The following is a 15126-nucleotide window of genomic DNA, read 5'->3' on the forward strand; positions in this document are numbered from 1 at the left end:
ACAAGAGACATTCATTTGGATTTTAGTTCCCAATTTGCTTTGGGTCCAAGAGGGTTAGTTACAATGCCTCTAATTCCCAAGGGAATTCATACTTGTCTAATTTTAATTTTTTTTAATAAGACAAGTATGTAAATTGTAAACGAGTTGAGTCGAGCTCGAGTATTACTAAGCTCGACCGAATCGAAAACTATGAAATGGAACTCGACTCGACTCGAAACTCATGAGCTTAAAATTTTTAAGCACTACTCAAACTCAAAATCAATAATTGAAGCTCCTAAAAGATCGAAAAGGCTCGAAATAAAAAAATCTTAAACTTAACTCGATTGAAGCCTCAACCTCAAACCTAAACCTTTAATACATGCAAAACTTATACAATATTTTTTATAAAAAAATCAACACATAAATGTTAATATTATTAATAATTTATTTAAAAAATAAAATCTTAATGTATTATATTTTTAAGCTGCTCACGAGTTTTCAAGTCGAGTATCAAGTACCTTGTTTCGGCTCGTTAAGAACTTGAGTCGATAGTTTTTGAGCTTTAACTGAGTCGATCTTGAGTAGCTCGTGATCTTTCTCGTATTGTTTACGACCCTAATTGTCACCATGATAATGTCAATGTGAGAATTTGTCATTGTTGAACTAGATGAATTGTTTAAAATTATTTATTTTTCTTTTGTTAAGACCTCAAGCTTAATTTTCAAATCAAAGTTTTCTTTTTCAAATTTTTCAATATTTCATTTTTGAAAGCTCTAAATCATTTTTCAAAATTTTCATTTTATTTTTTAAAATCTAATTTAGGTATCAAAACAAAATCATTTTCATTTTTAAATCTAGAAATCAATTTCTTATATTTTGAATTCATGTATCAAATTATAAATACAATTCATCTTAGGTAGCTTGTAAATCTTTAAAAGAATAAAAAAATTTAATTCACTAGATTTAGACGTTACCATTGAATCTTGTTGAATAGCCATGAATCAAAGATTAACTATTTCATCTTAACCATTTAAGTTTTCTTAATCACTCCAAGCATCCACAAATGTCTTCTTTTTGTTTGATCCCTTCTTTTATTGGAGGGGACAATCATACTTGACATGTCCCGTTCTTTGGAACAAAAGCACATCGAGAGACCCTTTTTTTATTCATGATTTGCATATTATTTTGATTTCATGAATCGCTTCAATCTTTTTAAGAGCTTGACCATCTTTTCTTCATCATCAATCTCTTGACTTTAGTCTTTATTACTCTTATTTGTGGACTAGAAGATGATTCCTACCTCATTCTTCTTCTCTTTCTTTTCTTCTTCTTTTTCTTGCTTTCTTTGGAGTCTCGTCTCATGGTTGAGAAACAAAATGATAAGCTCATCAAGAGTAAGAGCCTCTAAGTTCATTATTTCTTCGACGTGATAGCCTTTCCTTCTCAAGAACAAGGAAAAGATTAATCTTTCTCACTACTTCTTCATTGGGATAAACCTTTTTAAAACTCTTAAGCTTGTCACATTCTAAACTTTTAGGGAAAATTTTGAGGTATTTTTTAAAAATGCTATTATGTCATCCTATCAAGAACAAACTTCCTTCATCACTTGCTCACATAATTAAAGATGTTTCAAGCCAATTCAAAGAGAGTTCTTCCCTATTTTATTTAGTATTTGCTTATTTATGCAACACATCTTATTATATGTTTGCATTTATAGCTTGAGATATGCTTATCATGTATACACATCCTATATTAGCTTATATCATGCATTTGGTTTAAGTTACATTACTATACTTATGTTTTCAATCATTTTGATGGTACTTTGGACATTAAATAATACTACATCAGCTCATAGGAAGTTCACTAGACTTATGGTAAATCAAGGCAGCTCAACAAACCTAAAAGCAGCTCACTTTAGCTCAAGGACTTAAGAAGGTTGCTCAACACTAGCTCGGAAGTAGCTGAAAGAGCTAAATGAGAGATGGTACTAGCTGGAGAGCAGCTGAGGACCTGGTAGCTGAGATGAAGACTAATGGTAGCTGGAGATAGCTGGAGTGTGAGCTAAGGTAACTGGAGTAAAAATAGGTACTTAGCTAGCTATCTACACTACCTTGCTAGCTACCTAAGCTTCAAGCTAGCTTACTAGCCTAACTAGGTATCTATGTCACTGCCTAAGCATCTAACTACATCAATCATACAACTTATGTATGAGACATCACTTTACCATAGTGTGGAGAAACATCCTACATCATATGGATTCCTTCTTAATGTGGGCTGCCATGTACATTAAAACACCATGTGCACTCCATGTGGCATCAAATAGGTGCCTAAACACATCAAGGCTAAACACATCAAGGGATGCAATCATTAAGCCAAGTGCTATTTTCTCTTCAATTTTGGATATTTGAATATTTAGTTAGTTAATGATTCTTTCATTCCCTAAAAAAATTTAAAATTTTAGAGACACACACAATATTTGTTATTTCCAATTAAAGAAGAAACTAACCTTCTAATCAGAATTAAGGCTGTTATTTCTTATGTTTTAATCGAAATAATAAAATATTATCATCCTTAAAAATTAAAGAATAAATCAATCGTTAAACCTTAAAAGAAAACTAAAGATGATAAGTTAGTCAAATTATTATTTAAAAGAATAAGGATGTTCCTTGATTTAAAGAACGAAGGCCAAGTCTTTGACATTAATCGAACAACTCGTACTTAGCAATTTAAACATACGAACAAACCTCTATCCTTTTATTTAAAACTAGTAAACCTCTCAATTTTTGGGGTGATCATTGGATATAATATTCATTTATTCGAAAAAATATTAAACAGGAATGTCTAGTTATTTTAAGACCACCCCTTTGAATATTTAGGAATAAAAGAATATTCCTTTTAATTAATTATGAATTTATATTTACGTGTTTCTAATTAATATTATTAAGGAAATAATCCTAAAAGGACATTACTAAACTTATTGATTTCTAATTAAGGAACCTAAATCAAGTTTTTAATTAATAACTAAAGCACTTAAAATATAAGGCTTAATTAAAAGAACTAAGACCAATTAATATTAGTTTTATTTAACAATTAAACAAGTGGCCATTTTAAAAGATTCAATAATTGACAATTTATATTAAGAATTAAACACATTCAATAAAAGATTCAAGGCAATTGAAAAGAAGATAGTTACTAAATTCAATTCAATTAAAATTCAGAGTACAAATTATATACAGATGGTGACTAAAATAAAATAAATGAAAAGCCAGAACCCACAACCAAAACATGCTAAAAGGTGAGTGTTTTAATGAAGCAAATAGCCCAAAAACATTTACACTATAAGTTTTAAAAAATAACATGAACCTCATTTTTCACCTCCAAAAATTATCTTTTCCTCATTCTCTCTAGCCTCCCAATCGATAATTTCCTAAACACCCACCATGTTCTTCATGTTCATCAAAAAACCAAGCTTTGGTTTAAAAACAACGCCAAAACTCAATCAAAATTTTTTTTTTCAGATCAAACACCCTATTTCTCATGAAATATCAAATATTCATCCTAAAAACCAAATTTTGATCCTCTAGAAACACCAAAAAATAACTGAAACTTGTTTTTCAAAGATCAAAACCCATCATTTTCTTCCTATACCCAAGAACCCCAAGAACATTCCCAAAACCCAAACCTAATGTTCTTGACTTCTAAATCTAACACCATGGTTCATAAGAACCATAACCCAACTTCCCCACCTAAACCACTGAAACCTGAGAGCACCGACTAACCCAACCACCATCCGACTCCGACCGACCACTGCCTCAAACGCCGGTCGAAAACCCATTCGAGCCTCCAAAAAAATAAATGTACAATGAAGGTAAGCTCACCTTGGTCCCGAGATAAGTAACGAACGACGACAGTACCAACCCAAAGGTAAAAAATTCTACTCATCTCCTTCTTTCTTTAAGATTTTTGAATTGGTTCTAGGTAATGATGAATATTGCTTCGGTTGATGATAGTAGTCTTGCCAGAATGATTGAAGCTTGTTAACACGTGATGATTATAACATGATTAGTGCTTATTTATACTAACACATGACAATAATTTGTTAATAATCTCGCTTAAAGTTTGTTACAACTGTTACTTCCAACAAACTTCATTCTTGAGGTGTTAGAATCTTCCTTATTGCTTTAATAATTGTTTTGTGATATTTGATGATTTTTTCTGTTTGAAATGACGAAAATCGAAGTATGAAGGATGGTGAAGTATGGCGACAGCGCAGTGGAGACTCAATGAAGAAAATGACCGGACCAGCTTGTAAGACCTTCACGTCGACAACGCGCCGATGGGCTCTCCCTGGCCGGCGGTGATGTTAGTTATGCCTTGATCTTTTGGAGAAGACAACATCTTGGCCATTGGATCTATTTTTTTATTCAATGGCTTAGATTGCATTTTACTTTTTATCCTTGGATTGATGACGTGGCCTTGTGTGAGCCATTGAATCAAATTTTCATCCAAGGGTCTTCATCAACTTGTGTTTGTTTCACTTGGATTGAATCTTCCATAGACATTAGATCCAAGATAATCAATGGTGGATATTGTTTGATCTCTTTAGCCAATGATAGATGATGTAAGCTCCCTTGAAAGTTGACCAATCAATATATTATTTCCATTTGAAATTCAAAGTCAAAAACCCCCACCTACACCAAAAAATGGTAGCTAGGATTAGTTTTAGGGTTTTTTTTGTGTTTTATTTTTTATTTATTATTAATGCAAATGGACTATACTAATACAAATGGACTTTTATTTTTGCGTTTTCTTATTATTTATTTATAAAAACAAAATAAATGTGCTATACTAATATGACATGGACTAACATATAACTAAAATACTAATATGAAATGTAACATGCTACTTATTTAACATCTAATGTAACATGAATTAAAAACATGCAATGACACATGAATTGATAACATGCAATGAATTATTAACATGAAATTATTATTTAATACATTATAGTACCTAATATATACAAATATATAATATACAAACTACCTTATGAACAAATGAAAATATATGATAAAATTGGTGATGACAGCTGCCCCTCTTTGCTCATTATCGTGGAACGGGAAGGAAGCAAAGATAAAAAACACCAATTTTATATTGTTGACTGCAAATCATGATCTCTAGATCCTTCTGACATGAACCCTTCACCCTCTCATAAATGTCAACTATGGAATCTGAGCAAGATCTCCTATATGAACTCCTCATTTTCAAAACGCCTCGTACAGAACATACAAGATCTCCTATATGAGCCCTCAATTCTTGTAGAAATGTTTATTCACCTCCTTCTACGAAGAATTGAGCAAAAACACAATGTTGGTCCAACTCTTTTTGTGAAGAATCAAGCAAAGCGACAAAGCTGGCCCACATTGTTCTATGATTATTCCTAGAAAAATGGTGATGTTGTTTAGACTCCTTCAGTGAAGAAACGAGAACCAAATTGACGATGATCCAACTCATTCTCTAAAAAACCGAGCATAAGATTCTCACTGATCCAACTCATTCTATGAAGGATCAAGTGAAAGGTTTTTCATTGATCCAACTCCTTCTGTGAATGATCGAGTAACACAAGAAATGTTGATTCAACTCTTTCTGTGAATAATTAGACAAAGTGATGATACTGATCCATCTCTTTCTGTGATGAAATCAAGCACCAAAATGGATGTTAGAACTGAACAAGCTCTCTTATATGAGTTTCTTCAACTTCCAACAATTTTTTATAAAATTTAATGATGAGCATGTGTTGAATTCTTCATTGAACTTTAACTATACTAGGGAATGTCTCCTATGAAAATCTTCATCCATGTCAAAATGTTAGAATGTTTGAAATGAATGAATGAACATGTAGGCTCCTATTTATATGTCTAAGCATGAATGCATGATGTCAATTATATTAGGACCACAATTTCCACTATGTTGTGGGCCTGTTCTTTTTTTCTTTGCTCAGTCTTCATCTTCATGATCCTTACAAACTTCCAACTCATGGTTTCATCTCTCGGTTCAGAATCAAACCTTTTTATGTCATCCATTTGGGTTTCTTCCTCTTATCCGTTCTAAAGTACCATTTCAGGTTTTCACTTTAGTTTTTTCTTCTATTTTCCTTTTTCTTCTCTTATCTTTCCTATTTTCTTTTTCTTTTCATTTCATTTCTTTTTTCTTTGCTTTTTTCATTCTTCAGTTTTGCTCTTTTTCCTCTTCATCGGCAACAATATTTCTTATATGCCCTAGATAAAATCAACTTGATGAAAATATGCTCCAATAATAACTGAAATGTCAAACTTGATTTCTTCATTCCAAATTCTTGGCTTACAAAGCTCCTTATTTGGCAGGCTTAACATACACTCTTTATCACTAAACACGAGTGTCTATATCTTGAATTACTTTAGAGTCCATGGGCTCTAAAGATTAACTCAAAGTAATAGCAAGAAATCTTATGTTTTTATATATTCACCATGTTGACTCACTCGAAATATTCTTAAGAAAGAAATGCCAGAAACAAAAGTTTGGATTTAAAAGAAATACAATTTATTGATGAAAATTCAAAATTTTTACAAAGTCGTGGCGATCTTAGAAAGGAAATAAAATCAATAAACAAAGTACAAATGCTTCCAACCACTATTAGCAATAAAGTTTTTGTACTAATCAACTCTGGAGCACTAATATAAGCCTATGTTTAGAAGACTTCAAATGTTGTCAAAATGCCTTCAGGCATGAAGCTTCTCCCAAAATATCAGACTCTCAAGAGGGTATAAATTGTCGGATGCCTAATATCAACATGCATTTGAGCCATCCTTTCGGGTTTTCAGCTCAAATCCTATCTTTGGTTTCAAGACGCCCTTTACGGATGTTCATCTTGAACACCTCTTTTTTATTTTCTTTTATTTTCTCTTTTTTCTTTTCTTTTCTTTTTTTTTTCTTTTTCTTTTTCTTCTTTTTTTCTTTTCTTTTTCTTCTTTTTCTTCTTCTTCAAGCATAATATTTCTTGATAAAATCTGAGTTTATTGGATTTCTCAGCACTTCTCCGTCCATTTCTGCCAAAATCAATGCTCCTCCGGAAAAGTCTTTTTTGACGATATATGACCCTTCCCAATTAGACAATCATGCCTCTATTCCATAAACCAAAGAAAATGGCTTTTCCCTAGTCAAAGTTCACACTGTAGTACGATATGCGAACAAAGCAAAGAGTAACTTCTTATGCCAATCTTTATAAGTATAAATAATTTTATTGAGTTGATCTTCTTTATGTTCTTGTTTGTTACCTCTACTGCCCCAATCATCATCGGACGATAGGTAACTGAAATATGGTGCTTTATTTTGAACTGTACATAACTCTGTCATCATCTCTTTATTCATATTAGTGGCATTGTCTATAGTAATTCTCCCTGTCAACCCATATCTCCAAATTACCTCTTTCTTAATAAACTTGCAAATTTTTGATCTCATAATATTGGAGTAAGAAGCAGCCTCTACCCACTTAGTGAAATAATCAATATCCATCAGAATGAAGCGATGACCATTCAAAGCCTTTGGAGAAATTGCCCCAATGACATCCATGCCCCATATCGAGAATCACCATGGTGCAGTCAATACATTCAATGGAAAAAGAGTCGTATGAATCTTATCAACATAGCTCTGTCACTTATGACATTTTTTGGCATATTCTATGCAGTATGTTTCCATGGTGGATCAATAATATCCATATCTCATGATTTTCCAGGCCATAGAAAGACCATTTGCATGTGTTCCACGTATTCCACCATGCACTTCTTCAATAATAGTTTTTTCCTCTCTTTCATCGACACATCTCACTAAAACTTGATCTCTGCCTCTTCTGTACATAATTTCTCCATCTAGAATATATCCTGCACCCATCATTATAATCGTTCTTTTTCTTACCTCAGATTCTCGCTGCGGGTATGCCTGATACCTGATGTATTGCAAAATACCATGGTACCATGGATGACCATCTATCTCCTCTTTCAGACTGTAACAATGTGCTGGGATTCTATAAACTTGCATCAAGATTGGCATGATATCCGCTTTTTTACTTGCCTGAAACATCGTAACTAAAGTGGCTAAAACATCTGCCATCTAATTCTCTTCTCTGGGGAGGTAAGTGAATGTGGCTTCTTAAAATTCTCTGATCAGTTCAAGGATCAAGTTTTGATATTCAACCAATTTCGGATCCTTTGCCTCCCATTCACCTCGCAGCTGATAAACCACCAGCACAGAATCGCCATATACTTTGAGAATTTTTATTCCCCTTCCCAATGATGCTCTTAAACCCATAACACAAGCTTCATATTCTACCATATTGTTCGTGCAAAATAATTACGGTCTACTCATGAATGGATAATAAACATTCTCTGGAGAAATTAGCATTGCCATAATTCCTCGTCCTAGGGCGTTAGATGCTCCATCAAAATAGAGCTTACAGGATTCATCATGTTCATTATCTTTTTCAACTGTGATACACATCAGATCCTTATATGGAAAATTAAAGTTTAGGGGCTTATAATTATCGGAGGCACGATTTGCGACAAAATATGCAATGGCACATCATTTTATCACCTTGTGTCTCACATACACAATATCAAACTTTAACAATAACATTTTCCACTGAGTCATTCTCCTAGTCAAGGTTGGAGATTCCATCAGGAACTTCAATGGATAATGTTTGGAAATTAACGATGTAGTATGATACAACATATATTGTTGGAGTCTTCAGGTTTCCTTAACCAAAGCACAACATAATTTTTGAATTGGCTGATATCTTTACTCATAATTAGTGAACTTTTTGCTCAAGTAGTAGATCACTATTTTTTTCTTCCCAGACTCATCAGGTTACCCTAGCACAAAACCAATTGAATTCTCAAACACTGTTAAATAGAGAATTAATGGTCTACCAGGAACTGGTGCTACCAAGATAGGAGCGTTTGACATATACTTCTTGACTAGTTCCAGAGCCTCTTAGCATTCATCATTCCAACACTCATGATTATTCTTCCGAAGTAGTTTAAACTCTAGGTCACACTTATCAGTCAATTGAGAAATGAATCTAGAAATGTAATTCGATCTTCCCAGGAACCCTCGAACTTCCTTTTGTGTATGAGGAGGTGGAAGATTTTGAATTGATTTTACTTTTTCATGATCATTTTCAATTCCCCTTCAACTGACCACGAAGCCTAGTAGATTCCTTGAAGTTACTCCTAAAGTGCACTTTGCATGATTGAGTTTTAACTAGTATTTCCTCAGTCTTTGGAATAAGTTTCTCAAATTTTCAATATGCTCTTCCTCAAAGAAATCATATCATCCATATACACTTCATTCTCTTTTTGCATTATGTCATGAAAAAGGGTTACCATGGCAATTTGATATGTTTCTCCTACATTTTTCAACCCGAATGACATCACTTTATAGCAAAATGTGCCCCACATAATCACAAATATTGTTTCTCCATATCTTCTGGATTCATTTTTATCTTATTGTATCCCGAGAAACCATCCATGAAATAAAACCAAGAATGTCCTACAGAGTTATCCACTAACATATCGATATAGGGTAGAGAAAATTGTTCTTTGGGCTTGCTTTATTTAGGTCCCTATAGTCCACACACATACACACTTTTCCATATTTCTTCGGCACATGGACTATATTAGCTACCCATTCAGGATATTTGGCCACTTGAAGAAAACCTGCATCGATTTGTTTTCTCACTTCCTCCTTAATTTCAATAGCATCTTTGGCCTTATTCTCCTGAGCTTTTGCTGCACTGGCTTGCACTCAGGCCTTATTGGAAGCTTGTACACCACTATATACGTATTTAATCCTAGCATGTCTTGATAGGACTAGACAAAGATATCCTTAAATTCTTGCAGTAAATTTATCAAACTTTGATGCCTTGAGCGATAAGGTTGTGCCAATCTTCAGTTCTCTTTTCTCTTCATCAAATCCCAGATTTACAATCTTGACTTCTTCTTTATGAGGTAAAATTTGTTTATCTTCTTTTTCTGCCAGTCTTAATAATTCGTTCAGAACTTCATATTCTACCTCATTTTAACACTCATTAAGGTATTCTAAACAAAAAAGCCGCTCAAGATCAATCTCATGATTAGTAATAGAAACGTTCATGCTATTAATTTGGGATACATGCGATGAAAAAATATGGAATGAATAAATACTTTGAAGAGAGGAAAAACAAAACAAATGAAAGAAATGCAAAAATGAAGAAAAGTAAAATGCAGGAAAATTATTTCCACTTAAGAAATGAATGAAAATATCTTTTCATTAGAAACAAGATGAGTAATATCAACATTGTTGCCCATTACAAAAGATCCCTTGAAGATCGCGGGCGCAAGCACAATGGTTGGTTCAATGTTTTACTATGGGTTAAGCCTAGAAATTACAAGAAGATCCTCTGTAGTATAGTTGTTGAGATTCTCTCTTGGGAAGCATAGACGAATACCAGCTAGATATTTCACTGGCTTGAAAGATTGTCCAATCATATTGATGCTTAACCCCTCTATAGTATCACCGAACATTTATTTATGTTGCATCAACTCTACTTCTCTGATTGCACTGTTTTACTGTTGTTCGGTATCATACATTCCTCCAGATCTGAAAATATACTTTAAATCTGGAACAAACATTGGTTCCCAAGAGATATCTTCTCCCCTCAATCGAGCCTTTCTCGCCTATACTATTCTTTTCATTTCTTTTTGATGTTGTTGACTGTTGTGCTTGAACCCGAGATCAAAATGATCTTTTTTCATGACCACATGTTTTGGATGCAAGAACCCTTGTAAGTGTTTTCAAAAACCTCTTCCAATTATTTCTCCTCTTTTCAGAGTTTATCTTACAACCATTTTTGTACAGTTGGACAAGTGAGGGCGAGGAAATTTAGCCCCCTCGGCGATGAAAGTGTCATTTACAAATTCTAAAGCACGAAAAGAGTTTTCCAAAGCATTCTTGTTTGCGTCAATGTAAGGAGCACATGTTGTTTCTAAAGCAATTATCTTATGCTTAGCCCCTAAACTAATTAGTACTCTATCAACAACAAACTTCAATTTCTGGTGCAAGGATGAAGGCACCGCTCCAGTAGAGTGAATCCACGGTCTCCCCAACAAACTACAAGTCGAATTGATATCCATCACCACAAACTCGATATTGTAGACAACTGGACCTATTAACAACGGGACATCAATCTTCCCCACATCGTATGTTAGGGAGCACTTCAAAGAACTTTTTAGATATGGTAATCTCAGGTGAATTGTAGAAGTTGCTATAAAAATGAAAAAATCGATGGTAGTGAAAATCAAAGATGGAGGGATTTTTAGACTAGGCCACTTGGTCCCTCAGGTCATTTTGGATATTCTCCAACTAATTTTCCAAGCACTTTTGGGCCTCTTCCAATTCTTTCAATTTATCCTCCATATTTTCTTTGGCTCTTGAACCCGATACTAACAACTGAGAAGTACTTTTACTAGGAGCCAGAATATCTTTGAATGAAAATCTTCAATTTATAAAAAAGTTTTAATGAATGAATATGAATATAAACGTAAATGAATAATAACAACGAAATGATAAAAAATGAAAAATGCATGAATGCAAGAGGTATCGATCTTGAAAAGCCAGTTATCATAGAATAACTTTCAAAATGAAAACAAAGTCTCGTGCACAATGGTTTCTCTCTATAAGTACGACCTAGCTCTTCTACTCAACTCTACAATCTCGACTATCAAAGACAATACTCTATTGCTTCTCTCTGAATTCGGGTTGAAGTAATGCCCCATTATTCTAGCTCGAGCAGCCAACTCTCTCAAGTATTGAGTGACTTCGCTCATGTGAATAAACGTGTTGGTGATAACATGCTCCTTAGTAGAATTTTGATCCTCGCAGGCATTGATCACCTCTTGTCGCTCGTCATGAGAATCACTCACATCATGCTTTAAGTCAGAAACATTTTCTTGACAATGTTGCAATTCTTCCTCGATGCTCTAGAATTATCGACACAATGTGATTCTCTACTGAAGACTCTCATTGAGTTTGTTACAAGTCAAACATGTCATTTTTCTTCAAAGAAATCGATGTATACTTGGCTAAACTGGACAAGTGGTCAGTCGACAAATTGTCCCCTTTCTCATTTTGTAGAGCTTCAAACCACGAGCGTAGTTCTACATTGGGAACCATCTGACGAATGTTTTTGTTTTCCATCTATAGAAAGCGTTCTATTCCATAATTCAATAAAGATCCAATACATCTGTTTATGGATGATGTAATAATTGCAAAGAAAATAAAAGGAAAAATTATGAAAAATAAAGAAACATTGATTAGTATCATCATAATAATAATTGATCTCATAACATAATAAAACCTAGTTCGCATGATTTTCTAGTTCGCATGCAATAACATAGAAAAAAAGAAAATAAAGGTTTATAGTTGATTTCTCCCTTGTGTGCTTATTCGGGTACCTACGATGAAATTTCACAAGAGTTTCGCATCAAGTGGATCTAAGGTAAATTAAATGCATGGTTTTGCCTTTAAAAGGATAAGGTACTCGAAATTATCCTTGCTGATTCCCCCTTGGTCGAATCAGACCCTCGATCCTCACCCATTACAGGCTTATGTATCAAGTTAAATTTCGAGAGGGAACATTTCCCTATGTTTGACACGAGGAATAAATTCCTACGAAGACATAGGTACTTTATACCCCAAAAGTTACTCACTAAGTCTATACGGAGAATAAATTCTCACAAAGATGCCACTTTCACTCTCACTTAAAAAGGATAGCTCGGGTAAAGAGCGAATATCATGAATGTGGCATGTTGTGTGTGGGGAGAAATACTCAATCCTATAATCAAACAAGAAGAGCAAGGAACATAGAAACCATGAATTCTCACAAATATCTAATATATTAAAAAGTCACTCAAGGCACACATTAATACAACTGATTAAAAGAATTAGGCAAGTACGAAAGAAAATTAAAAGGAATAATCTAAAAGGAAGGAAAATTATAGGGAAATTAAAAGAATCATGAATGAAATAAACTTGAATTTTGTAACACAGGGACAAAGTATAATTATTTTAAGGTTAACTCTCAGAGAAAACCAAAGGTTTTGGTTCGAGTCCCTAGTGGAGTCACCAAGCTATCGTGATGACTTTTTTGAATTAGCAAAAATCGGAATAAAATTAAAAATTGAAATTTAGAAAATATTTGAAAATTTTGGAGTTACCCTAAACCTTTGGTATTAGGTAGGTTGAAAACCCAGGATACGTCTTTTTAAATAAAAAATTTAAAAAGACGGGATTTGGTCTACGATTCAAAGATTTTGAGTTTGGAAGTCAATTATGCTTGGGGAAGGATTAGCACCCCCGCAACGCCCAAAATGGGTACCTTCAATCATAAATTTGTCCCTATATAAAAAATTAAGAAAATCAAATATTTATTCAGTTAACGATCCTTTTATTCCCTAAAATATTTTAAAATTTTAGAGAGGCACACAATATTTGTTATTTCCAATTAAAAAAGAAACTAACCCCCTAATCAGAATTAAGGTGGTTATTTCTTATGTTTTAATCAAAATAATAAGATATTGTCATTCTTAAAAATTAAAGAATTAATCAATCGTTAAACCCTAAAACAAAACTAGAGGTGACAAGTTAGTTAAATTATTATTTAAAAGAATAAGGATGTTCATTGATTTAAAGAAAGAAGGCCAAGCATTTGACATTAATCAAACAACTCATCCTTAGCAATTTAAACATAGGAACAAACCTCTATCCTTTTATTTAAAACTAGTAAACCTCTCAATTTTTGGGGTGATCATTGGATATAATATTCATTTATTCGAAAAAATATTAAACAGGAATGTCTAGTTATTTTAAGACCACCCCTTTGAATATTTAGGAATAAAAGAATATTCCTTTTAATTAATTATGAATTTATATTTACATGTTTCTAATTAATATTATTGAGGAAATAATCCTAAAAGGACATTACTAAACTTATTGATTTCTAATTAAGGAACCTAAACTAAGGTTTTAATTAATAACTAAAGCACTTAAAATCTAAGGCTTAATTAAAAGAACTAAGCCCAATTAATATTAGTGATCAAAATAAAACATTGAAAATCTAAAGGTTTTATTTAACAGTTAAACAAGTGACCATTTTAAAAGATTCAAAAATTGAAAATTGATATTAAGCATTAAACACATTCAATAATATATTCAAGGCAATTAAAAGAAACTAGGGACTAAAATGAATTCAATTAAAATTTGGTGTAAAAATTACAAACAAATGGTAACTAAAATAAAATAAAGGAAAAGCCAAAGCCCACAACCAAAACATGCTAAAAGGTGAGTGTTTTAATGAAGCAAATAGCTAAAAAACATTTACACTACAAGTACCAAAAAAATTAACATGAAGCTCGTTTTTCACCTCCAAAAATTATCTATTCGTCCTTATTCTCTCTAGCCTCCCAACCGAAAATCACCTAAACACCCACCATGTTCTTCATGTTCATCATATTTGTTCATCAAAAAGCCAAGCTTTGATCCAAAAACAACACCAAAACTCAATCAAAATTTGTTTTTTCAGATCAAACACCTATATTTCTCATGAAATATCGAATTTTCATCCTAAAAACCAAATTTTGATCACCTAGCAACACTAAAAAACAACCTAAACTTGTTTTTCAAAGATCAAAATCCAATTTTTTCTTCCTATACCCAAGAACCCCAAGAACATTCCCAAAAACAAACCTAATATTATTGACTTCTAAATCTAACACCATGGTTCATAAGAATCATAACCCAACTTCCCCACCTACACCACCGAAACTCGAGAGCATTGACTAACCCCAACCACCATCTGACTCTAGCTGGCCGCCGCCTCTAACGTCTGCCAGAAACCCCTTCGAGCCTCCAAAAAAACAAAAAAATGTACAATGAAGGAAAGCACACCTTGGTCTTGGGATAAGAAACGAACGGCGACGCTACTAACCCGAAGGTAAAAAACGCTACTCCTCTCCTTCTTTCTTTAATATTTTCGAAGTGTTGCTTGGTGATGATGATTATTACTTTGGTTGATGATTA

The sequence above is a fragment of the Hibiscus syriacus genome, unplaced genomic scaffold (assembly GCF_006381635.1).
Source record: "Hibiscus syriacus cultivar Baekdansim isolate YM2019G1 unplaced genomic scaffold, ASM638163v2 tig00005974_pilon, whole genome shotgun sequence".
Classification (NCBI taxonomy): domain Eukaryota; kingdom Viridiplantae; phylum Streptophyta; class Magnoliopsida; order Malvales; family Malvaceae; genus Hibiscus; species Hibiscus syriacus.